This window comes from Palaemon carinicauda, chromosome 3 (genome assembly GCF_036898095.1).
Source record: "Palaemon carinicauda isolate YSFRI2023 chromosome 3, ASM3689809v2, whole genome shotgun sequence".
NCBI lineage: Eukaryota > Metazoa > Arthropoda > Malacostraca > Decapoda > Palaemonidae > Palaemon > Palaemon carinicauda.
In genome coordinates this window covers 82,514,814-82,542,569 of record NC_090727.1, presented here as the reverse complement: position 1 = coordinate 82,542,569, position 27,756 = coordinate 82,514,814, and the positions used below count along the sequence as shown (strand labels likewise).

The window sequence follows — 27,756 nt, the reverse complement described above, 5'->3', positions numbered from 1 at the left end:
ATATCTGGCAACCCTGTGCACCAAGTGAGTTCCAATTCCAACATGGCGACTTTGTTTTTGTTCCGGAAAATCCACTCTTCCTGTCCTCCGTACTAACCTTCTAAGATCAAATAAATGTAAGTTATTTCATATTTATCATTATATCATATACACAACATCCCTTATGCTAAATGCCTTTTCTTTATGCAGTGATTATTACGAAAGTGTGGCCATGTGACCATGTCAAAACTTGGCTATGAAGCCACAAAATTGTATGTCGTGTAAAATTCTCTTATTTTACGAAAATTGCTTTAGATTTTGTGCCAAGGTGAGGTATAAACAAAGTGCCACTCCGAAATTAACCTGATATTTATATTATGCAACCTATGTGGACATATTAACCATATTTTTTTCATGAAAATTATTTTGTAGTTTTAACTTGCCAGTAGTAATGGGGTTCAAATTCGGTCCCTTGGTGGAAATGTGTTGACAGCGAAAATGAAAAATAGAATAGGTGAAGATAGGGGCTGAATTTTACGAAACAACAAGAAAACTTAACTAAATTATATTTCGTGTTACTCTTAAAATGTTTTATTTTTCCTTGTTTCCTTTCCTCGCTGGGCTGTTTTCCCTGTTGGGCTCCCCCTGGGCTTGTAGCGTCCTGCTTTTCCAACTGGGGTTGTGGCTTGGCAAGTAATATTTGTTTTAACGTTGTTACTGCTTTTAGAATGATTTTTTGTTAATTTCTCATATTTATTTCCTTTCCTCACTGGGCTATTTTTCCCTAATTGAGCCCTTGGGTTCATAGCATCTTGCTTTTCAAACTAGGGTTGTATCGTGACTAGTAATAATAATAATGTGAACCAGCCCCTACTCAGTCACTGCATCTGAGGTAGCTCTATTGAGGACCGTTATCTATGTACTAATTCAGAATGGTCTGCTTCGCTTGCATAATAACATTTTAATGCTCATTTGTTCCGGGCAGTGTTACTTCGTTGTACCATTGGGCAGGTAATGAGGTCCACTATTTAAAGCATTCAGGGTGTACGTATGATGAATAGTTTTTTTTATTATAAAATGATCTGTTTTAATGTTAGTTTTCTCTATATTTTAATTGTTCATATTTTTTATATAGTTTATTTCCGTAGATCTTTTCCTCACTGGGCTATTTTTCCCTGATGGTGTCCTTGGGTTTATGGCTGGGTTTTCTTATTAATATTGTGTTCACTTATCATGGGCTTTTTACCCACATCCCCCTTTAAAAGAATGTCTTATTGAATCTTTTTTCATAAATTATTCTTTTTGGGCTGTACAGACTCTTGTGGAATTTTGTGTAAAAAGCGAACAAATACAGCTGTGATTTTTTTTATATTTAAGATAGCAAAATTTTTACGAAGCTTTAAAATAAATTTATCTAAATGAAAGTATGTTCGGAACCTCAATTTGGGTACCTCGCTAAATAGGCGTTACGTTGTGGTCTTACGGTGATTTAACTGAGGCTAAGTATTCCTCTTTAAAATGTATAGGTACACTAGGTTAAGAAATTTCACATCCTTAGAGACACCTGTTATCTTGACAAAACCTTAGGTTGAATACTTTCACAGATGCCGATATGTATTTCAATATAAGTCATTAGATAACATGGTAGCTGGCTACGATTAACAAATCTCAGTAAGTGTAAAGGTTGGATAGAATAGAAACAAAGGTTTTTCTGTTATAGAGATTAGACGTTGTCAGGTTTCGTCCAAAGGAAAAGGGTAAGGTTAAGTAGGTGATTAATTTTGGTATTGTTGTGTATTACAGGGCAATGTAACCTAGGAAAAAATTACTTTTTCTTATAGAAAAAATTACGTTCTCTTCGAAAAACACACTTTCCCGTTGCAAATGAATAGTTTCAGAAATATATATATATCTATATCCTGCAATAATGGGGGACCCCCAGTGGGAACTCGGGGGCTTTGGTTGGGGAAACTATATATAATTGTAAAACAGGCCTTTTATTCTTATATTACCTACTTGAATGTATAATAAACGGAGGAAAATACAAAACATTATAACTGGATAAACTTTGGAGGCGCCGTTGCAAAGACTATGTCTCATGAAAAAATACAGTAACCAGTGCTGCCAGCGTGTAATGTAGATCAAATGTTAACGTATCATGCTAACATTAGCAGTGTTTTTCATTTAATTTTTCTCATTCTACTTGCCCGTTGTAGATGCTCATGTATGTATGTTTGTACATAGCAGGTTTCGACTTTCTGCGCAAAAGCCCCGCCTCCCTGCGCAGAGACTTTTCCCCCACCAATAGGATTTCTTCTTCTCTAATCATGAAATGTAACTGTTCGTCTCTCTACCAGCTCTGTTCAAGTCTATTACTTGATTAGTTATGTAATACCCTCGTATACATATTACGTTTGACCCCAGTATTACTCGTTTTATTATCCAATACCTTATAAAATCACCTCTTTTTTTTATATACCCATCAAATATTATTTATCATACATTCCATTTTATCTTCATACATTACTTTTATACATTTTATTACCTTGTCACTCCCATGTTTCACATAAATACTTGGTGGACAAGTTTCCCATTCTGTTCATTCATGTTTACTCTGTAGACTCCGTTGCTTTTCCGTTAACCAATCACGAACCCACATGTATGTGAAGTTTGCAAGGGGGGGGGGTTAAAATTTCCCAACCCCCACCTTCCAACAAGCCCTTTTCCGTGGAAACCTTTGCCCAAGTCAGGTCTTTGTTAGTTCAAGTGTCGTCTTTTGCGTATTTTACAATCTAAGTATTAGAAAATTGTAACGTCTTGAGTAATACATACTTGAAACTATTTTCGTGTATTCCGATGTTGATAATTTTCTTAATTCACGTAATGTAATATACCAACTTTTACAGTGTTCCAAGTGCTGTTCTAATCTAAGGCAAAACAGTTAAGACACCACAGTCTCAGTCACAATACCCCTGTGACCCCTAAGTTACGTCGTCACGGTCATAATAGTAGTCATTAATTTCATTAACTTTAATGTGTTAGTTTTATTATATTTTGTTAGAGTGCAAAGCGCGGCATTGCCAATTGCCAATGCATACGAGGGTGGTTTTATTTTCCTTTGATCGTAAGTGAGGAACAAGAACCATTATAATGTTAGTGTGCACAGCTCAATATTACCGCTTGCCAGTACATACGAGCTTGATGTTTTATTTTCATGCGAGCCAAGCGAGCTAATGGCGAAACAAGAACCATTATATGTAATGTTATCGTAACAGTGCTAACGTTACCGTAACGTGAGTGAAGTGATATAAAGGTCATTACATTGGGTTTGTGACCTGGGAACCCCTAGGGTAGGTTAGGGGGGTTTGTTAGGTTCTGTGCCATTTTTGTACTTTTTTATATATTGTGTAAAGGGTATATGGAGAAATTCTTTGAAATATACATGATAATATTACCGTATCATTGCTAACGTTAGTAATGCCACCGCAACGTTGGTAACGCTGTCTATCACCTAACGTTGGATATCATTGGTAACATTGCTAATGTTATCGTTCGCAGTACATACGTGGTGACACCGAATTTGAACAAGTGCTTATATTTAAAAATTTGAACACAACATAAATATGACAACAGTGATTATATTTAACCATTTCGACAGAAAATATATGTTTTCCTGTAAAAAATAACGTGATTTAACCGGTTTTCACCTTAATTTCATCCGTAATAACAACAACCAGTTTGGCAACTTAAAGTTAGTCGAATTGGTTGATCTGTTTGTTTGCGGTTGAAATGAAGGTCAAATTCGGTTAAATCACGTTATTTACTAAAGGAAAATTTGTTTTCTGTTCGAAATCACACCATGTAATACAATACAAATTTACCCAACACCCTAATGCTAAGAATAGTTTTTTTTTTTTTTTTTTTTCTATATTACAAAAAGATCTGTGTTAAAGTTACTTTTCTCAATATATTTAAATTGATCCTAACTATTTGTATAGTTATTTTCTGTAATCCTTTCCTTATTGAACTTTTTCCCTGTTGGAGCCCTTGGCCTTGTGGCAGAGTTTTCTTATTGATAGACTTATGGGCTCACATACCCCTTGAAAAAAAGTCGTATTGGATCCTTTTCATAAATTATTATATTGGGCTGTACAGACTCCTGTTGACGTTCCTGTAAAAAGCGAACTAATACAGCTGTGATTTTTTTATATTTAAGATAGCAAAGTTTTTACGAAGCTTTAAAATAAAATTTATCTAAATGAAAGTATGTTCGGAACCTCAATTTTGGGTATCTCTCAAAATAGGCGTTACGATGTGGTCTTACCGTCATTTAACTCGTCAAGTATTCCTCTTTAAAACGTGTAAGTACAGTAGATCAAGAAATTTCACAACCTTGGAGATGCCTGTTATCTTGACAAAACCTTAGGTTGAATAGTTTCACAGATGCCGATATATATTTCAATATAAGTAATTAGATAAGCATGAACAATGATTTAAGGGGTCAATAAAAGAACTTGAGTACTGTGGGCTACATACTAAGTTAAATTGTCTATGAATGGTGCACAGGCTATACTGTATGCCAAAGTAATGTAAACTGATGGCCCTTTAAATTTTGAAAGTATTGAGTCCTGTCTCAGGTATGATGCCGTAAAAAGAAAAAATGGTAAAATTCTTGGAATAAATGTTGCCAGGCATTTACTGTTTTAAAAAGATATATTGACCTGAAGGACAATATTACAGTCACGAATCCGTAATAGATAATAAAAAAGTGAGGTAGCAATTCTGGTCAACTGTATTTTACTGAAATACGGCTGAGAATAGTCAATTTTTCGTAGAATTTCCAATTAAAATTATGGGTTTTAGTGTACTTTTAAGTATTGTAACTATATAAAATTTTAAAAAATCAACTTGACAAATTTTAATATGTAAGGATAATTTTCCATGGTATCTAATAACAGTTCCTTAATCTGTACCCTTCATCGTCTTTGTGAGTAATTTCAGAAGTAGGTTTGATAAGGGTGTCATGCTAATTTTTTATCTATTTCAAAGTGACATAACTGCTTGTTTGACATAGCAAGAATCAAGATGAAACCATTAGGTTCACTACATGTTTTATTGAACCATTTAATGCCTACATTTTCAAAGTTTCTTACATGGTAAAAAGTTAACCTTGTGTAACAAATTTATTTAGTCATAGTCTTAGTCTGTTTGTCATCATTTTAACCATCAGTTGCTTCTTTTTAAGGTAAGGTATCTGGTGTCAGTTCCTGTATCATCCGGAGAGATGCACACCTGAATGTTAGGGCAAGCCCAACGCACTGTGGTGCCCAGCCCAAGTAAATGGATTAAACTCTTGGTCCCTGCCTGGTATCAATCTGCCGTCATGTGAATGCTAGGCGAACGAGTTACGGCAGTACTAGCCAGGAGGTAAGTTATTGATGTAGCTCTTGAGAAACTTATCGCTTTCATTGAATAATTTGCTTGTAGTTTCCATTGGTAATTACTAATATGCAACTATGGATTAGCCAAAATTAGTCTGATTGTCTGATTTGTACCTTATAACTAGTCATGATGCTGTTACAGTCACACACTGTAGGCTACAGTAGTGGAGCCATTGTGAAATTCTGTTGGCTATAAAGTTATGTATGCTAAGTACTACACGTTTTGAAAGCCATCATGTACCCTTTTTTTTTGGGGGGGGGGGGGTTTGTAGATTTTTGTTGTCAAATGTTGTTACTGGTGAATATGGGAAATGTTGCAGAAAATGTTATGGCTATCAAGCCTGGATTGAGTCCTACTATATCAAGGCTGAGTTCTTGTGAGAAGTGCAATTCTGTACTACACAGCATAGTTAAATGATTAGGGAAAGACACACAAATGTTTACCCAAATTTTATGATTCTTGTGATATTTATCTCTATCAGTGAAATTGAAAGGCGGTTATGCTTCTGCCCCTGTATGTTTGTTTGTTCGTGAACAGCTTCCTGGCCACAATATTAATCGAAGAATAATGAAACCTGCAGGGATTGTTATGTAAAAAACTGTAAATGATTCGGTTTTGGATGGTCAGGGTCACTGTTGAGTAAAGTGTCCAATTCATGTAATCAACCGTAACTTTGGACATCGTTGTCACAGAGACTTCAAACTTGGTTTATAAGTGTATGAAACTCCACGCCAATTAATACATGTTAAGGTCAAGGCTGCGAAATAAGCTGCCAAGGGGGAGGTCGGCGTTCTTATCGAGTGTCCCTCTAGTTAGTCATTGAGATAAGTAGTTCAATATTGTCAGTTTGCTACTTTCTTGATGCTTCCTAAAGCAACTGCAGTGTTCCCCCTCATATTTGCCTGGCTGTTGAGTGACCTTAGGCCAGAATGGCCAGCCGTATGGCCCAAATTCTCTAAGAGCTAATGCCGTGCTTTTGCATGAGTTTCATACCCTAGGGTAAACTGCAAATGATCCACAGTAGGAAAGGTTCATTTGTTATCGAAAATATTTCCATTGAATTATAGACTTAATTTAAATCAAGATATTTATAACCTGGTACCTCAGAAGGAATTCCAATACTCTTGGCTTGAATATGGCTATTTAACTAATTCTCCCGTTGCGTAAAACATTAACAATTGAACATATTTCATGTGAATGTGTGAAAAAGTGATGCCATGTATTGATCTGAAATCACTTGATCTTTTTTTTTTTTTTTAATCGTGTGTTACCAATTGTAACCTTTTTATGAATGCCTTATTTTCTCTTCAAGTAAGAACAAACCTCCAAACCAGTCTCGTACCATCTATTGTATTGGAATCGGTATTGCGTTAGATTTAATTATTTTCTCTACACAAGAACAAACCCCAAAATTAGTCCTGTACAAGCTATAGATTGGAATAAATAGTTTAGTTGAACTATGGTTTTAAACTACCAGACAATTATTTATGGCTACTTTCTACTAGGTAGAAAGAGTGGAAGACATTAGCCATGGTAAACAGCTCTTACAGGAGAAGGACACGCCGATATCAAACCATTGCCGTAAGGATAGAAGACTTTACCCATGGTAAGCAGGTGTTATAGAAAACACTCCAATATCAAATCATTGTTTTCCAGTCTTGGGTAGTACCATAACCTCTTTACCATGGTCTTCTACTGTCTTTATTTAGATTTCTCTTGCGTGAAGGTACACTCAGGCATACTATTCCTTTTTAATTATTTTCTTTCCTCACTGGGCTATTTTCCAGATGGAACCCTTGGGCTTGTAGCATCCTGCTTTTCCAACTAGGGTTGTAGCTTAGCTAGTATTAATATGGTGCATTGCTACCAGCATCTAATTATTGCCTCTCCCCGGCGTACCCAGGTCGTCTCGGATAATTGATTTAAAGAGGGAAGACAGTATTAGAAAGGAAATGAGGAAGTGGGTAACCTAGATAGATTTTTTATTTGTAATGAACACAGAGTTGGTTAAAGTAAGTATTGAATTTAATATAAATGCAATTTATCGAGCAGTATAATTGTTTAATCCATTTAAGAAAGGAAATTGATAAATTTGAGTATTGTATCGGATATTGCTTTGACTTCTGAATAGGACAAAAGTTTTATTTTTTAATGCTAATAGACTGTGAAGTGTATCGAGGCCAATAGATTTAAAAGGTATTATGAGGACTTGACTGAGAATTCTCCTAAGGCATTCATCGAGGTCACAGACCCATAATTTCAACAGCAGTTTCAGCTCCGACCTCAGCGAAGGGTAACAGAAAGGTCATGATTGACTACTAGGTTGAGTCATAAAAGGGATAAACTGGTTTCTCAATCCTAATGCCTGATATTTTGGCCTAGTATCATAACAAGATAGACTTTCTGTATTTGTTATTAATATACAGGTCCTCAACTTAATGAACAATCATTCAGATAGACAATTCCACCTGAAATAAATTTTAGACAAGTGTCCAAAGTTCATCAGGAAATACAGTAATAGAAAAATATTTTTTTTACTTTTGAAGCTGAAAGTTGTAGGCTTGTGAGTTGAGTGAATCCTACATTTGGCCAAAATTTAACATAATTTGAATTATCATCAGCTTTCTGGAACCTGTTACGGTTGTAAATTGAGGACATTCTCTACTATTTTACGGGCCCAAGATTGAAAGACAGTATAGGATAAGGTCATTTTTTATACAAATGTGTTAGACTATATTAATACTGCAATTTAAGACTAATGACTTATATGAAATTTACAGATGGAATCTTTCAACACAACTATGAGGGTGGATTCTTTACTAACCATTTTGTCCAATAACTCAATGATTACCACAATTAAAGACCCATATATATACTGGGGTTCATACCAGCATTAGCAAGATGATGATGTCATGCCAAAATACAGGTGGAGAAGAATTGCCCGAGTAAGTAATAAAGAAATTTCCTGTAGTCTTACCCTAGGGATCCTTTCTCTCGTACCAGATTCCAGTGATAAACTAGGAAAGCTTTTCCAACAGGGCCACTTGTTTAGCTAGTAATAACAATGTGCTTGATGTTGGAAATAGTTGAGTCTATGTGTGGGTTTTGGAACTGGGCAACTTGTTCTGGATGTTTGGAAATATACAGATCAGTATAATTTCGACAAGGTACAGTTGCTAATACTTCCCAAAACTGTGAGGGGTTTGAAATAATTGCACAAGAGACCTTTTTTGCTTTCATATTTGGGTAGACTATACTGAACCTCGACATCGCCATTACTGCCTGCTTTTAGTGTGGGATTCAGAAATGGACTTTTTGAAGTAATTTAAACACATTTTCCATTAAGAAGTTGTATCAGTACTTTCCGAAGTTCACAAGCATCACCCACCCTCCTCTCAGTGCTGTGTTGGAAAAGTTCCTTTAGCTATAGACAGATTTTCAGGTTGGAATAAGTAATTAGAACAAGGGTAGTCATGGATTCACTTAAGTAACCTCCTGATAGGGCAGCAGCTATGCATGGCTAGGAGCTGTAAACATGTCAGCATATAACAAGAGCATCAGCCATAGAAAATTTTATATAAAGTTTGGAATTTGGAACTTTCACTTCAAAAGGGGGAACAGCACTGAACTTCGTTCAAATAAATTATTTTTTAACCAAGATATTGTTTCTTTGGAACCAGACAAAAGACTGACTCCATGTTGAACCTTCCCGTGATTAGATACCAGTTTTCTAGAAAAAAAAAGGGGGGGGGCAAAGAAAGCACAGTAACTTTAGAGTAATACCCCACTTTAGCTCAGTTTGATGTGTATCTTTCGACTTTGTCGCTCTTCCTCAAGTGTTGAATATGAAATGAAATTCACATTACTTCTGTTCCTACATTGTAAATGAATGATGATTACTGTACTTCACATGGAAGCTTACAGTATTAATGTAGGTTTGTTCCGGAATACAAACCACGCTATTTAATAGGGGTATTACTTTCTGGGTAGCTGAAATGACGAGTCATTAATTTTTAACGAGGGTTAACTACCCACACCGCTAGTTAGCGCGGGGTAGGGAGGGTAGCTTGCTACCTCTCCCCCTCACACACCTGTGATTGAGCTCACTTTGCTTTCGGCTTGGATGGTCAACGGTTGTTTCTGCTCTTCATCCTTGCCGACTTTTGGCAGCCACTAACGCCATTTTGTTTTCTCTTTTTCTCTTTGAGTATGTACGAAGTTGACTTCTGCGACCATGCGCACCTGCCCTGGACTCGCACCTGCCCTGGACTCTCTGGCTGCCCTTGTGGGACATGTATGTTAGCGGTTGAGACTGATCCTCACGTCCTTTGTCCTTCCTTCAGAGGTCAACGGTGTGATAGTGTTAACAAGTGTAGTGAGTGCAGGTAGTGGTCTTCCTCCCAGTGGGAGAGGTTTGCACGACGGCGGAAGAAGAAGTCCAAGCGGGATGTTTCTCCTTCGTAGGTTGCTTCGAGGGAAGAAAAACCCAAGGCCGCCTCTTCCGTCGCCCAACCCTCCTCCGAAGCTCCTACTCGTTCAGTCTCTTATGAGAGAGACTGTCGAGTAGTAGTGTAGACCGTTATTACTGACCAACCCCTGGTCTCGAGAGGTGATGTTGATTCCCCTAGCGAAGCAGTCCCACCTCTCCCTCCTGGTGAGGCCTTGTCACTAACTTCCTTTTTTTAGATACAGTCTTCCTTGGGACTCGCGGGTTCGCCCTCCAAGGAAGCCCTGCTGCAGTTTATCCGCATGGGTGCTTCCGTTAAGCAATCATCGTCGCCGTCAGAAGTAGATCCCCTGACTCGTGTCGACGTTGTTGTGTCGAAGGTGTCTCATGCGGCGTCATCCATCTCCTCTGCCACTCCAAACTCTACAGCTGTAGCTGCCGACTTGGTTTTCCCCGTTCCTGACCATCCTACGAGGGGGAAACTAAGTTAGACGTCGGTCTCTCCTGCAAGTGTTTCTTCCCCTCGGGGGAGTTACTTTACAGAGACTCCTCTTCAGAGAACTGCTGACGGTCAGCTTGCGGATCCAATGGCCCCTAGAGGGTGCATCCGTTGGAAGGCTCGCCTTCCTCTTCGCCTTCGAAGTCTCCCTTCGAGGCGCTACCACTACAGCGCGTATTTGGTTCGTCATCACTGCAGTCCCCCGCAGAGGTGCCCCGGTCAGACCTGCATACATCATCCATCACTGCACCTGCAACCAGTCTTGTGACTTCGGTCCTGGACCTCTCTGCAGATCGTTCGCGATCTCCTTCGGTGGATGGTCGTCCTGTTAAAGAACATGTCGACCATTCATCCAACAAACCTGCTGACCTTCCATCACCATTCCTGTCGCCTGTAGTGCCCGCTGTAGTTCCACCTAAGTGCGTGCCACACGCCCAGACCTTCAGCGCTCACCAGCAGCTCATCGCTCTACAGTGCTTCGGCATGCCCATCAACCTGCTCGCCCTCACAGATGGCAGCAGCCTCACACGCTTGTGCGCCAACACGATGTGCTTACGCGCCAACATTCACCGACACGCCAGAGCTCTCCTGCTCGCACACTCCCAGGGTCGCCCACGTGCCTACAATCTCCTGCGCACCAACACTCGCCCACGCATCAGCACACTCCTGTGCGTTAATACTGTCCTACGCACCAGCACTCGCCTGTGCGCCAACATGTGCGCCCTTCATTGCCCGCGCGCCAACCACCTGCGCCCCACCACTCTCCAGCGCACAAGTGTGTAGGTGAGACAACAACCACATTGCCGCCCTCACCTACGCGCCACCATGTGCCTGCACACCAACTCTCTCCTACGGACGTGCGCCAACCCTCTCCTGCACACCCACGCATGCTCCAAGATTATCCCACGCGCGCGCACCTCATTCCCTTCCCCGCAAAGGCATTCCAACGCGCACTGCGGGAAAAGGGAAACACATTCAAGCAGAGGGGTTCAGGATTTCTAAACTGCCTTCTAAGGCTGACAATCCTATCACAGCGACTCCTCGTAGGGAACCTTCGGTCCCTTTCCCTTCAGGGGATCTGTCGGACATTGCATCCATCAGCCAGCAGCCCTGGTTCAGTGCCTTAGTCAGAGCTGTAACACAGGCTTTCAAGCCTGTCCTGTCTGATCGTTCAACAGAGCGACCTATAGCCTTTATGCCTTTCAAGAGGCAAAGAAGAGTTTCTGACGCGGTCACTTCCCCGAGGGCAAAGCTGACTCCATGCCGACCATCGAGACAGGTTCCTTGTTTCTCAGAGAGAGACTCCATCCCTGTTGGACGAAGACCACCTGTCACCAAGGGAACCGCGCGAGGAGAGAGACTCCTCCATCGCACCAATGGAGGAAACCTCTCTTCACGCCAAGAGTTCCCCGCAATCTGAGATCAGGAGGGACATGCCACACAGATCATCGATGTTGGAGTCTTGCCTCCTTCCTCGGAAGGAATCCAAAGACTCCAAAACACTCCCAAAGTCCTCCACTAGGGCTAGAATGAAGACAGCCAGCCACTCAGGGAATGTGCGACTCGCCCCAAGAAGAGCCTTTGGGGATAGAGGGAAACTTTGCTGCAATTCCTACAGCAGTAGACCAGTAAGAGTCAGAGCATGCATTCTGGCAGGTTCTGACTCTAATGAGGGTTCTCAATGGGTTTTCCGAGCCAGAGATACCCCCTCGAGAGGACAAAGACACGGTTTTAGACCACGTCTTTGGTACTCAGAAACCCTCAAAGACCAGTCCATCCGTCTTCAAGGAAGTACTTAAGATTCAGCCTAGACAACAGAAAGTACCAGTTCAAGGTGCTGTGCTTTGGTCTTTCCACAGCACCACAAGTTTTCACCAGAGTGTTTACCCTAGTATCATCTTGGGCACACAGGATTGGCATCCGTCTCCGTTATCTGGACGACTGGCTGATCCTAGCATACTCGGTGTCGACCCTTCTTCAACACCGAGACAAACTTCTGAGACTTTGCCAGTATCTGGGGATCATGGTAAATCTCGAAAAGTGTTCTCTACTCAGAGACTGGTATACTTAGGCATGATCATAGACACCAATCTCCACAAAGCCTTCCCATCAGGCGACAGGATAACAAGGCTTAGAAAGGTCACAAGACCTTTTCTCAGACGAGAAGAACTTCCGGCCCGTTGGTGGTTACGTCTCCTTGGTCACATTTCATCGCTGGCCTGTCTAGTTCCCAATGGTCGCCTCAGGATGAGATCCCTCCAGTGGCGACTCAAGTCCCGGTGGAATCAATCCCACGACTCCTCGGACATCCAGATCCCCATGGAACCTGCGGAACTGACAGACCTCCAGTGACAGACCTCCAGTGACAGACAAGAATCTACGAAAGGGGTGGACCTTCTCGTCTCCCCCCCCCCCCCCACGGATTTGATGCTGTTCTGGGACGCTTCAAAAAAAAAGGGTAGGGGACCCACGTGCTGCACCACACGACCTCAGGCCTCTGTTCAGAGTCAGAAAAGTACCTCCACACAAATGTCCTAGAGATGAAGGCCATCTTTTTCGGCCCTTCAACAGTTCCAACAGTTCCTGGCAAGCCACTCATTGGTGGTGATGAGCGACAACACCACAGTAGTGGCTTACATCAACAAGCAAGGAGGTACTTTTTCGCAGCAACTTTCCCATCTAGCAGTAGAGATACTGAGATGGGATGAAATCCACTCGATACCACTATCGGCACGCTTCATTCCGGGCAAAAGGAATGTGCTCGCCGACAACCTGAGCAGAGCATCTCATATAGTGAGTACCGAGTGGTCTTTGGGTCATATAGTAGCCAACAAAGTCCTGACTTTTTCTCCGACTGTGGATCTTTTCGCAACGGCCCTGAACTTCAGGCTCCCGCTGTACTGTTCCCCAGTCCCAGACCCCAGGCTCTCTGGCAAGATGCTTTCCAACAACGGTCGGACAACATCTACGTTTACGCCTTTTTCCCCGTTCTGTCTGAGGAGGAGGGTACTCAACAAGAGCAGAACATTGGTCAATCTTTCAATGACTCTCATAGCTCAGCTATGGCATCATGCAGAATGGTTCCCGGACCTTCTGCAACTCCTAATGGAGCCACAAAGAGAACTCCCTCCACGACACAATCTACTCAAACAACCACACACCAACATCTTCCACAAATCCGTAGCGCGACTTCATGCCTGGAGACTATCCAGCATCTTCTCTCTGAGAGAGGATTTTCCTAACAAGTTGCGATTTGGATGTCTGGCCATCTGCGGAAATCATCAGCAGCAGTCTTCCAGGCAAAGTGGAAAGTCTTCTGTGGTTGGTGTGGAACGGGTATCTCTCCACTCGATGCCACTATTCCAGCAATAGGGAAGTTCCTCGTGTATTTGCGTGAAGAAATGCGCCTATCAGTCTCGGCAGTGAAAGGCTATCGCTCAGCCTTAAGCCTCGCCTTCAGACTGAAGGGAATTGACATTTCTTCATCGCTAAAACTTTCTCTACTCATACGGAGTTATGAACTTACCTGCCCTCAGTCAGAAGTGAGACCTCCCCCATGGAACGTGGTTCGAGTTCTCGGGTCTCTTAAGAGACCTCCTTATGAACCATTACGCCAGGCAACAGATCGCCACCTGACTTGAAAGACGGTGTTCCTGCTAGCTTTGGCCTCGGCTAAGCGAGTCGGTGAACTTCACAGTCTCTCATACGACATCGCCCATTCAAGGGGATGGGGAGAGGTAACGTCCAGCTTCGTCCCCGAGTTTATTGCTAAGACTCGGAACCTGGGAGTAGCGGATCCTCGATTCGACTCCCTCAGGATTTCTAGTCACCGTACCGTAACAGATGACCTAGACCATCTCTTACTATGCCCCGTAAAGAGCTTGAGGCTGTACCTCAAGAGAAATGCCGCAGCCCGTCCTCGTGTGCCAGCACTACTCGTCGGCACAGAAAGGACTAAGAGGAGGGTCACCAAGAACACCATCTCAGCATGGATTTGCAGGGTCATTGACCTTGCACTGAATCCAGACCCTCCTCCGTCACATCCCCCCAGAGCACATGATGTCAGCGTCATTGCTACGTCCCTGGGCTTCAAAAGAAATAATTCAGTGACGCAGGTTCTTCAAGCTGGGGTGTGGAAATGTCAAAACACGTTCACATCCCGCTACATGCAAGACGTGACCCACAGGAGACTCGATATGTTTTCTATCGGTCCTGTGGTGGCTGCACAAGAGTTGGTTTAAAACCTCAAGCTCCTTATTGGACAAGTAGCAGAAGGTTGAGGGCATTGTTACCAAGTTTTAATCTGCATGAATAAAAAGTTTTGACTGGCCCTTATTCTTTTCTTCAACATCCTCTCTTGGGGAAAGCAGCATCCTTGGTTCTCTGCATAGCTGACCTCAAACCACTGCAGGTAAACCATGCTCCCTTGTGTACCTAGTATTAAGATTAATACTGTTACGTCCCCATACCCTGACAAGGTGGTATTGGGAAAGTCCTAGTGCACAGTTTTCCATTTAAGAACTTCGGAACAACTTTCTAGGACAAGTCACACTTCTTCATATCTTCACACACAGCTTGCGTAGGCCGCAGACCTTGTGTAGCAAGGTTTTAGCGAGGTGCAGGTCTCCTTATTTCTTGAGTGCTAACACACACAGATAAGGAGCCCCCGGGCAAAGCCAAAAAGCCAGACTGGCACGGACGTCCACCCTTCCTAATGGGTGAGTCATCCCTATTAAATAGCGTGGTTTGTATTCCAGTTACGGAACAAATGACATTCGTAGATTATTTGTATTTTTCCTAACTATACAAACCTTAGCTATTTAACCAAACTTACCCGCCAACCCTATCCTTATTGAAGTCCTACCTGCAAGCAAAGTGAGCTCAATCACAGATGTGTGAGGGGGGAGCAGTAGCAAGCTACCCTCCCTACCCCCGCTAACTAGCGGTGTGGGTAGTTAACCCTCGTTAAAAATTAATGGCTCTTCATTTCAGCTACGCTGAAAGTAATACCCCTATTAAATAGCCAAGGTTTGTATAGTTAGGAAAAATACAAATTATCTACAAATTTGTCATTTTAATTTGCTCCTGCCGTACCACAGGACGTTGGCAGCACTCCCGGACATGTAATATTGTAGTTTAACATGTTAAGAATTAGCCCAAAGAATATCGAGGTCTAAGTCAGTAACTGGCCATGGAAGTGTCGGCTACATCATCAATGAAGGGTTAACAGAAATGTCATTATTGTATAGTGTGTGTGTTATAAAGTATACATACAATGCCTGCTTTTGTGGCCCCATATCATTAGATGGGACTTCCTTGTACATTATATTCTTAATACTGTATACTATTTAAAAGGCCAAGATAGGAAGTATAGGTGAGAGGTATTTATTTATAAGAATGCATTTATCTGTATTACTAATACTGTACAATTTAAAACTAAATTAATTTAAATCTTTCAGATGGATGCCTGCAGAACGTGGAGGAGGACGATGATGATAAGTCCGTGCTTACTGGACGACGGTGATGTTTTTTTTTTTTCGGGTAGGCCAGGCCCAGCAACTACCAAGATCATATTGATGGATACTAAAGATACGTCTTGCAAGATAAAGTCTGCTACCAATACCTGTCTGCAGTGGCCAGTGTCATGATAACGCCAAACCTGAGGCCTTTGTCCTGCAGTGGATTAGAAACAGCTGCATTTTTTGTTGTGTATTACAAAGTTGTTCCGTACTGGAATACAAACCTACGCTATCTATTTAGGGGTATTACTTTCTGCGAAGCTGAAATGACGACCCATTAAAATTTAGCGAGGGTTAACTACCCACACCGGTAGTTAGCGGGGTTAGCTTGTTAACGCTCCCATTCACACACTGGTGATTTAGCTCACTTTTAGCTCGGATCGAGACCGGTTGTATCTGCTCTTCCTCCTAGCCTATTTTGGACTGCCATTAACTTTTGTCTTTTGACTTACTTTTTCCTATCATATATATATATATATATATATATATATATATATATATATATATATATATATATATATATATATATATATATATATATATATATATATATATATATATATCAAAACATTCTTAATGTTTATGTATATACGTAGAAATGTTGTAAGTTTCCTTTCCAGTGTTTGTGCTGTGCGTGTGATACGTAACGACAGGTTCTCAAGACCCTGGCGCAAGGCAGGGGAACCTTCCCTTCCAACCTCTCCCCCCTTGTCCATCGGTCTTCCCCATCGGCAGATAACCTACCGTTGACTCAGCCGCCACCGCAGGGAAATTGTCATCGTTTGGACCCTCCTCGTTTAACTGTTGTTTTCGCCTTTCCCTCTTCCTACGGGAAACATATAGATTACTGAGTGAAGGGAGTTTGACCTCTCAGAGATTGACTTCGGTCTTTCTCTTCTCAAGGGCGTTCACCTTTCATGGGCCTCCAATGGTGTACTTACGAGGGAAGCACCTTTCCCGTTGTCAGGTTAGGTTGCGCTTCCGATTGTTTTCTCAATTATTTAAGTGAAATTATAATTGCTTGTATTGGTAGGAGAACCAGAATTTAATCACTCCCTATGGTCCATCCATATACCAAAGGCACTTCCCCCAATTTTGGGGGGTAGCCGACATCAACAAGAAACAAAACAAAAAAGGGGACCTCTACTCTCTACGTTCCTCCTATGGTGAGCATTGAAATTGTCAACAAAGACAAAAGAGGCCTTTCTATCATCTTGTATCTAAGCCATAACAGTAAGAAGACAATTGAAGATAAAACCATCCACATTCAAAGCAGCACTTATGAGGGGTTCGTGCATATTATTGCTTGTGGATGTCCCTGTGTTGTCTGGCCCTTACTTTGATGTATTTGTTTGTTATTGTGCATGTAAAGTAGTACGTGTTGTAATAGTGGCTGCTTCTATTGTTTCAGGAGCTGACTCCAGTTTTTGTGTGCAATAAAACCTATAACCTATAACCTATGACAGGTTTTTTATTTTTACAACAATTTATTGCACACAAAAACTGGAGTCACCTCCTGAAACAATAGAAGCAGCCACTATTACAACACGTACTACTTTACATGCACAATAACAAACAAATACATCAAAGTAAGGGCCAGACAACACAGGGACATCCACAAGCAATAATATGCACGAAGACACACAAATAGCAACATAATAAGCTGGTAAATGCAAGCAGAGAAACACAACATACATGAGAGCATAAATGTAAAACTACATTGAACATATATTACCACATTCTCCCCACCTATGAAATTCAAGCAGCATAATCATCAAAATACTTAGGAGCCCGCCGGGTCCTTTCGGACCTCCGGAGTGGTACAGGTGTAGTGCCTTGACCAGACGCAGCAGGAAGCTCTTGAACAGCACTTTCCCCGGATGTAACGTCATGAGTGACTTCTTGAAGAGCAGGTTCCGAGTTTGCTCTAGCATCTGGACGGCGCACCTCAGACTCTGATATACCTAGAGACTCTAGAGATTGCGGCAGTGAAGATCTGGTGGCCTCCACGCTGCTACTATCATCACCACTTAAAGGTGCTAGATGCCTCAAAGACACAGTGGACTCTCTACCATCAGGAAACTTGACATGAGCATATTCAGGATTAGCTTCTACTATTTCTACTTCATCTACTAGAGGGTCATTCTTGCTGTGCCGTACTTGTCGTCTTATTAGAGCGGGACCTTTGGTGATGAGCCAGGTAGGCAACGTACGACCTGACGTGGACTTCCGAGGATGCTTTAGGAAACGCTCCTGTGGTGTACAATTAGTTGACGTACATAGCAGAGAACGGATAGAGTGAAGTGCATCTGGGAGGACAACTTCCCATTTCGAGACATCAAGATTCCTTGTTCTGAGAGCTAACCAAATGGTTTTCCATATGATTCCATTGTACCTCTCCACCTGGCCATTGCCCCTTGGGTTGTAGGGCGTAGTGCGACTGGTAGCCACTCCTTTCTCTAGTAAGAATTTCTTCAGTTCTTCTGACATGAAAGAGGCTCCCCTGTCTGAGTGTATGTATGCTGGCATTCCAAATAGTGCAAACAGTTGTACCAAACACCCGATGATAGCACCAGCAGTCATGTCTGAACAAGGGAACGCAAAAGGGAACCGTGAGAATTCGTCAATGACTGTGAGCAAGTATCTGTTTTTCGACTGTGACGGAAGGGGCCCCTTAAAATCCAAGTTCAATCTCTCGTATGGCTGAGTAGCTTTCACCAGATGGCCATCATCAGGCTTATAGAACTGAGGTTTGACAGTAGAGCAGATTGGACAAGAAGCAGTAACCTTCTTTACATCCTCAACAGAATAAGCCAGGTTCCGAACTCGGATGAAATGCACCATCCTTGACACTCCAGGATGACAGAGACTTTCATGCAGTTGTTTGAGTTTGTCTGTAGCTACAGCACCACAGACACGCGAGAGAGCATCTGCAGGAATATTTTCCGTACCTGGACGATACACTATGTTGTAGTGGTAGCATGACAGTTCAATGCGCCACCTGGCTATCTTGTCGTTCTTGATTTTGCTTGAAGATCTTGTGTCGAACATGAATGTTACACTTCGCTGGTCAGTAATCAGCTTAAAGTGATGACCAATTAGGTAATGCTTCCACTTTCTGAGGGCCTCAACTATGGCATAAGCTTCTTTCTCTACTGAAGAATGCCTTTGTTCACTGTCAGAGAGAGTGCGAGAGAAGAACGCTACAGGACGTCCATTCTGAGTGAGAGTAGCGGCAATGGCATGGTCTGAGGCATCTGTTTCGACTGTGAAAGGGGATGTAGGATCAATGGCTTGCACCACGGACTTCGCAATTTCATTCTTCAATTTCTCAAAAGTCAGAGAAGCTTCAAAAGACAATGGGAATCTCGTGGAGTGTGAAAGAGGCCGGACCTTCTCAGAGAAGTTGGGTATCCATCGTGAGTAATGAGCAAGCAACCCCAACATTCTCCGAAGAGAGGCAGTATCGTTGGGAAGGGGTAGACTCAAGAGAGGCTGCAGTCGTTCTGGATCAGGTCTGATCTCTCCGTCCTTTATAGAGTATCCCAGAAGGTTTATAGACTGTTTCCTGAAATCACACTTGTCATGATTAAATGTGAGGTTGTAATCCCTCGCCACTTTCAAGAAATGGTTTAGGTTTTTGTCATGCTCCTCTTCCGTCTCTCCACATACAGTCACATTGTCCACTTAAGCAAATGCCCCTTCCACCTTTTCTTTTGCAAGGATCTGATCCACAACTCGTTGGAAAGCAGCCACTCCGTTCTTCACACCAAATGGGATTCGATTGAACTCGTACAGCTTTCCACTCGCCTCAAAAGCAGTGTACAACTTTTCGTCTTCTCTTATTGGCACTTGGTGGTAGGCGCTCTTCAGGTCCAAGGTGCTAAACACTTTATATCTTGAGACATTATTCACTGTTTCATCGATCCGAGGCAAAGGGTAAGCATCCAGCTCAGTAAACCTGTTTATAGTTTGTGAATAATCAATCACCATTCTCTTCCTGCGATTGTGCCCTGCAGTGATTAGCACCTGGGCCCTCCATGGAGACTGGCTGGGTCTTATTATTCCTTATTGTAGCATTCTACCAATTTCAGTATTGACAAATTCCTTATCAGCCTGAGAGTAATGTCTCGACTTTGCAGCAATGGGTCTGCAGTCTGCTGTCAGATTGCTGAAGAGTGCGGGCGCAACCAACTTCACTGCTGCCAGCCCACATATCTTGAGTGGTGGGCGTGCTCCTCCAAAAGCCATTTCTAGAGCAGAATGATTCTTCAAGAATTCATGCCCCAAAATTACATCACTACACAGGGCTGGCAGTACTTTGAGTTTTACACTAGGATAAATTTGTCCTTGCAGCTCCACATCAACACAACAAAGACCTAAGACTGGACGAGAGAGACGCATCAGCCATAGAGACGTGCCCGTCGTCAGGAAGTATGATTAGGTTGTTTTCTTTAGCAATCTTCTGACTCACAAAATTTTCAGAGCTTCCTGTATCAATAAGTGCATTAACAGGGAGACCATTAACTTTCAAACAACTCAGAGATTTACTAAGACTACTAGGCACAGCCCCAGACACAGTAGCCAGTGTTGCTGCCGAATATTTAGTTTTACCAGCAGAGGTATCCCCTACCGGTTTCCCTGACCTACACACTTTTGCATAATGTCCTTGTTTCTTACACTTTAGACATAAAGTTTCCCTAGCAGGACATTTGAACCGAGGGTGCCGTTTCAATCCACAGAAAAAACACTGATTGGCGCCAGTAGTGGCGGCAAGATGAGCAGTTTCATCACTACTTTCTAAACACTCTGAATCACCTGACTGACTTTGTGGCTGAGGTACAGCAGCAGTAATTGGCTCAACAGTAGTATAAGAAGCAGAATGTTTCTGAGCCATCTCTAAAGTGCGTGCCTGTTCATAAGCAGTTTGCAAGTTAAGAGTTATATTTTCGAGTAGTCTTTGACGAATGGCACCAGAAGAAAGTCCATTGATGAATGCATCTCTAACATAGTTATCACACGCCTGCTCTGCTGACACTGCTTTGAACTGACAGTCTTTTGCTAGGAGCTTCAGAGCTTGGAGAAATTGGTCTAGAGACTCACCTGACCCCTGCCTACGTGTGGCCAGGACATGCCTAGCAAATACCTCATTTCTAGGTTTTACATACAGTGATGTCAGTGCTTTCTCAGCCTTAACATAAGTGTCACAGTCTGCTATGTAGTCGTACACTCGAGGAGCAACGTAGTTGGTGAGTAGGATTAGTTTGTCTGCACTGGGAGATGTCTTCTGTACTGCTTGGTAAAAGTTGTTGAATGTCCTCAGCCAGTGCGTCCACTCCTTAGCAGCGGTGGCAGAATCCGGGTCAGCTTCGAAGCGTTCTGGACGTAGGAACCGTTCCATGGCCTCTAAAATTTTTATTTTGTGTGCAATAAATTGTTGTGAAAATGAAAAACCTGTTATAGGTTTTATTGCACATAAAACTGGAGTCACCTCCTGAAACAATAGAAACAGCCACTATTACAACACGTACTACTTTACATGCACAATAACAAACAAATACATCAAAGTAAGGGCCAGACAACACAGGGACATCCACAAGCAATAATATGCATGAAGACACACAAATAGCAACATGATAAGCTGGTAAATGCAAGCAGAGAAACACAACGTACATGAGAGCATAAATGTAAAACTACATTGAACATATATTACCACAATGTCTAAGCCTTTTCTTGTCAAGGACAGGAAAGGCAAAAAGTCCTCCAGGGGAAGAAAGAATCCTAGAGGGAGCAGCCGAGGCCGCAAACGTTAGGATAGGCATTCCCCCTGCATTTTCACCAGGGGGGGTGATGCTTACAAAGTTGCTCAGACAGGTGGAAGCAACTGGGGGGTGATTCCTGGACAATCTCCTTGATCTGTCTAGGTCTGCGTCCTGTTCATAACATCTCTACCTCCCCTACCTCCCCTGACCAGGAATCCAGTGCCATGGGATCGCCAAGGGGGCAAGCCCTTCGAGCAGAAGTCCAGACTCTATTGAAGAAGGGCGCTCTCCAAGAGGTCCTCGATGGATCCCCAGGCTTCTTCAGTCGACACTTTCTTGTAAGAAAGGCCTCTGGAACCTGGAGACCAGTCATCGACCTGTCAGCCCTGAACAAGTTTGTCAAACAAACTCCGTTCAGCATGGAGACGGCAGACACGGTCAGACTAGGAGTAAGACCGCAAGACTTGATGTGTACGCTGGACTTGAAGATTCAGCCTAGACAACAGAAAGTACCAGTTCAAGGTGCTGTGCTTTGGTTTTTCCACAGCACCACAAGTTTTCACCAGAGTGTTTACCCTAGTATCATCTTGGGCACACAGGATTGACATCCGTCTCCTCCGTTATCTGGACGACTGGCTGATCCTAGCAGACTCGGTGTCGACCCTTCTTCAACACCGAGACAAACTTCTGAGACTTTGCCAGTATCTGGGGATCATGGTAAATCTCGAAAAGTGTTCTCTACTCAGAGACTGGTATACTTAGGCATGATCATAGACACCAATCTCCACAAAGCCTTCCCATCAGGCGACAGGATAACAAGGCTTAGAAAGGTCACAAGACCTTTTTTCAGACGAGAAGAACTTCCGGCCCATTCGTGGTTACGTCTCCTTGGTCACATTTCATCGTTGGCCCGTCTGGTTCCCAATGGTCGCCTCAGGATGAGATCCCTCCAGTGGCGACTCAAGTCCCGGTGGAATCAATCCCACGACTCCTCGGACATCCAGATCCCCATGGGACCTGTGGAACTGACAGACGAGAATCTACGAAAAGGGGTGGACCTTCCTGTCCCCCCCCCCACGGATTTGATGCTGTTCTGGGACGCTTCTAAAAAAAAAAAAAAAAAAAGGGTAGGGGCCCCACGTGCTGCACCACACGACCTCAGGCCTCTGGTCAGAGTCAGAAAAGTACCTCCACATAAATGTCCTAGAGATGAAGGCCATCTTTTTTGGCCCTTCAACAGTTCCAACAGTTTCTGGCAAGCCACTCATTGGTGGTGATGAGCGACAACACCACAGTAGTGGCTTACATCAACAAGTAAGGAGGTACTTTTTCACAGCAACTCTCCCATCTAGCAGTAGAGATACTGAGATGGGCCGAAATCCACTCGATACCACTATCGGCACGCTTCATTCCAGGCAAAAGGAATGTGCTCGCCGACAACCTGAGCAGAGCATCTCATATAGTGAGTACCGAGTGGTCTTTGGATCATATAGTAGCCAACAAAGTCCTGACTTTTTCTCCGACTCTGGATCTTTTCGCAATGGCCCTGAACTTCAAGCTCCCGCTGTACTGTTCCCCAGACCCCAGGCTCTCTGGCAAGATGCTTACCAACAACGGTCGGACAACATCGACGTTTACGCCTTTTTCCCCGTTCTGTCTGAGGAGGAGGGTACTCAACAAGAGCAGAACATTGGTCAATCTTTCAATGACTCATAGCTCAGCTATGGCATCACGCAGAATGGTTCCCGGACCTTCTGCAACTCCTAATGGAGCCACCAAGAGAACTCCCTCCACGACACAATCTACTCAAACAACCACACACCAACATCTTCCACAAATCCGTAGTGCGACTTCATGCCTGGAGACTATCCACCATCTTCTCTCTGAGAGAGGATTTTCGCAACAAGTTACGATTTGGATGTCTGGCCATCTGCGGAAATCATCAGCAGCAGTCTTCCAGGCAAAGTGGAAAGTCTTCTGTGGTTGGTGTGGAACGGGTATCTCTCCACTCGATGCCACTATTCCAGCAATAGGGAAGTTCCTCGTGTATTTGCGTGAAGAAATGTGCCTATCAGTCTCGGCAGTGAAAGGCTATCGCTCAGCCTTAAGCCTCGCCTTCAGACTGAAGGGAATTGACATTTCTTCATCGCTAAAACTTTCTCTACTCATACGGAGTTATGAACTTACCTGCCCTCAGTCAGAAGTGAGACCTCCCCCATGGAACGTGGTTCGAGTTCTCGGGTGTCTTAAGAGACCTCCTTATGAACCATTACGCCAGGCAACAGATCCCCACCTAACTTGAAAGACGGTGTTCCTGCTAGCTTTGGCCTCGGCCAAGCAAGTCGGTGAACTTCACAGTCTCTCATACGACATCGCCCATTCAAGGGGATGGGGAGAGGTAACGTCCAGCTTCGTCCCTGAGTTTATTGCTAAGACTCGGAACCTGGGAGTAGCGGATCCTCGATTCGACTCCCTCCGGATTTCTAGTCACCATACCGTAACAGATGACCCAGACCATCTCTTACTATGCCCCGTAAAGAGCTTGAGGCTGTACCTCAAGAGAAATGCCCCAGCCCGTCCTCGTGTGCCAGCACTACTCGTCGGCACAGGAAGGACTAAGAGGAGGGTCACCAAGAACACCATCTCAGCATGGATTCGCAGGGTCATTGACCTTGCACTGAATCCAGACCCTCCTCTGTCACATCCCCCCAGAGCATATGATGTCAGCGGCATTGCTACATCCCTGGCCTTCATAAGAAATTATTCAGTGACGCAGGTTCTTCAAGCTGGGGTGTTGAAACGTCAAAACACGTTCACATCCCACTACATGCAAGACGTGACCCACAGGAGAGAGTATATGTTTTCTATCGGTCCTGTGGTGGCTGCACAAGAGTTGGTTTAAAACCTCAAGCTCCTTATTGGACAAGTAGCAGAAGGTTGAGGTTATTGTTACCAATTTTTAGTCTGCATGATTAAAAAGGTTTGACTGGCCCTTACTCTTTTTTTCAACATCCTCTCTCTTGGTGAAAGCAGCATCCTGGGTTCTCTGCATAGCTGACCTCAAACCACTGCAGGTAAACCATGCTCCCTTGTGTACCTAATATTAAGATTAATACCGACGTACCCTGACGAGGTGGTATTGGGAAAGTCCTAATGCACAGTTATCCATTTAAGGACTTCGGAACAACTTTTTAGGACAAGTCACACTTCTTCATACCTTCACACACAGCTTGCGTAGGCCGCAGACTTTGCGTAGCAAGGTTTTAGCGAGGTGCAGGGGCTCCTTATTTCTTGAGTGCTAACACACACAGATAAGGAGCCCCCGGGCAAAGCCAAAAAGCCAGACTGGCACGGACGTCCACCCTTCCTAATGGGCGAGTCATCCCTATTAAATAGCGTGGTTTGTATTCCAGTTACGGAACAAATGACATTCGTAGATTATTTGTATTTTTCCTAACTATACAAACCTTAGCTATTTAACCAAACTTACCCGCCAGCCCTGTCCTTATTGAAGTCCTACCTGCAAGCAAAGTGAGCTCAATCACAGATGTGTGAGGGGGAGCGGTACCAAGCTACCCTCCCTACCCCCGCTAACTAGCGGTGTGGGTAGTTAACCCTCGTTAAAAGTTAATGGCTCGTCATTTCAGCTACGCTGAAAGTAATACCCCTATTAAATAGCCAAGGTTTGTATAGTTAGGAAAAATACAAATTATCTACAAATTTGTCATCTAAATTTACTCCTGCCGTACCACAGGATGTTGGCAGCACTCCCGGACATGTAATATTGTAGTTTAACATGCTAAGAATTAGCCCAAAGAATATCGAGGTCTAAGTCAGTAACTGGCCAGTGGAAGTGTCGGCTACAACATCAATGAAGGGTTAACAGAAATGTCATTATTGTATAGTGTGTGTGTTATAAAGTATACATACAATGCCTGCTTTTGTGGCCCCAAATCATAAGATGGGACTTCCTTGTACATTATATTCTTAATACTGTATACTATTTAAAAGGCCAAGATAGGAAGATACATAGGCGAGTGGTATTTATAAGAATGCATTTATCTGTATTACTAATACTGTACAATTTAAAACTAAAATAATTTAAATCTTTCAGATGGATGCCTGCAGAACGTGGAGGAGGACGATGATGATAATTCACTCTGCCTACTGGACGACGGTGATGTTTTTTTTTCGGGTAGGCCATGCCCAGCAACTACCAGGATCATATTGATGGATACTAAAGATACGTCTTGCAAGATACAGTCTGCCACCAATACCTGTCTGCAGTGGCCAGTGTCATGATAACGCCAAACCTGAGGCCTTTGTCCTGCAGTGGATTAGAAACAGCTGCATTTTTTGTTGTGTATTACAAATTTGTTCCGTACTGGAATACAAACCTACGCTATCTATTTAGGGGTATTACTTTCTGCGAAGCTGAAATGACGACCCATTAAAATTTAGCGAGGGTTAACTACCCACACCGGTAGTTAGCGGGGTTAGCTTGTTACCGCTCCCATTCACACACTGGTGATTTAACTTACTTTTAGCTCGGATGGAAACCGGTTGTATCTGCTCTTCCTCCTAGCCTATTTTGGACTGCCATTAACTTTTGTCTTTTGACTTTTTCCTATCATATATATATATATATATATATATATATATATATATATATATATATATATATATATATATATATATATATATATATATATATATATATATATATATATATATATATATATATATATATATATATATATATATATATATATATATATATATATATATATATATATATATATATATCAAAACATTCTTAATGTTTATGTATGTATATACGTAGAAATGTTGTAAGTTTCCTTTCCAGTGTTTGTGCTGTGCGTGTGATACGTAACGACAGGTTCTCAAGACACTGGCGCAAGGCAGGGGAACCTTTCCTTCCAACCTCTCCCCCCTTGTCCATCGGTCTTCCCCATCGGCAGATAACCTACCGTTGACTCAGCCGCCACGGCAGGGAAATCGTCATCGTTTGGACCTCAACTGTTTTATTCGCCTTTCCCTCTTCCTACGGGAAACGTATAGATTACTGAGCGAAGGGAGTGTGACCTCTCAGAGATTGACTAAGGTCTTTCTCTTCTCAAGACCGCTCACCTTTCATGGACCTCCAATAGTGTACTTACGAGGGAAGCACCTTTCCCGTTGTCAGGTTAGGTTGCGCTTCCGATTGTTTTCTCAATTATTTAAGTGAAATTATAATTGCTTGTATTGGTAGGAGAACCAGAATTTAATCACTCCCTATGGTGAGCATTGAAATTGCCAACAAAAGAGGCCTTTCTATCATCTTGTATCTAAGCCATAACGGTAAGAAGACAATTGAAGATAAAACCATCCACATTCAAAGCAGCACTTATGAGGAGCTGGGTACTCGGTCTTAATATACACCGCCATTCCCCTGCCCTAGGAAAGGCATCCCTTTTCAAAATTATTGGCTTCCTTAAACCAGTTATAAGAAGCTCAGATGAGTGCATCATATTAGGAACCAAAGTTTTTGAGCCCTAAAGAACATCTTACTGTCTGGATGCAGCTATAAGGTCTTGAATATTTGTGTGAAGACCACGAATATTGCTATATAGCAGATGACATGGACGAAATTCAAGACATACTGGCCCCGGATTTCGCTCAATGTCTCCAGACAGCATAAGAATTAATGGTAATAAAAAAAGATACTCATACTTAAAAACTAAATTAACAAGAATGATAACGAAAACAATATGTAGAGAATTATAAATAAAGAAATTGATGAAACCCATAGAATATAGAAAAAATATCAGAAAAACTGGTCAACATGGAGGAGCCGATACACCATGCAAGGCTAAATACCCTCCAGGATAGCCACTTCAACTAACGGGAAGATAGTAAGGATGGGCTTGAAAAGAAAAAGAAACGGATGAGTAAAAGACAACCTCTTGGTAAACCACCAGGCATCCATGGCCCTTCTATTAAGCCTGCCCAACACACCATTAAAAAAAAGGTAGAATAGTGTGCTCGAGTGTACCCTCAAACAAGAGAACTGTAACCCAAGAGTAAGACCATGGTACAGAGGCTATG

The 27,756-nt window shown here is 42.7% G+C and overlaps 1 long non-coding RNA gene across 2 annotated transcripts; it reads left to right on the top strand.

Moving 5' to 3' along the window:
* On the top strand, nt 1-26,269 carry LOC137638356 (uncharacterized). Of its 2 annotated transcripts, none has more exons than XR_011044103.1 (4): nt 1-116; nt 5,225-5,406; nt 8,202-8,366; nt 25,763-26,269. It is a non-coding gene; the product is annotated as an uncharacterized lncRNA (long non-coding RNA). The 2 variants fall into 2 exon arrangements; XR_011044102.1 differs by lacking the exon at nt 25,763-26,269 and adding an exon at nt 15,827-16,333.
* The last annotated feature ends 1,487 nt before the right edge of the window (nt 26,270-27,756 follow it).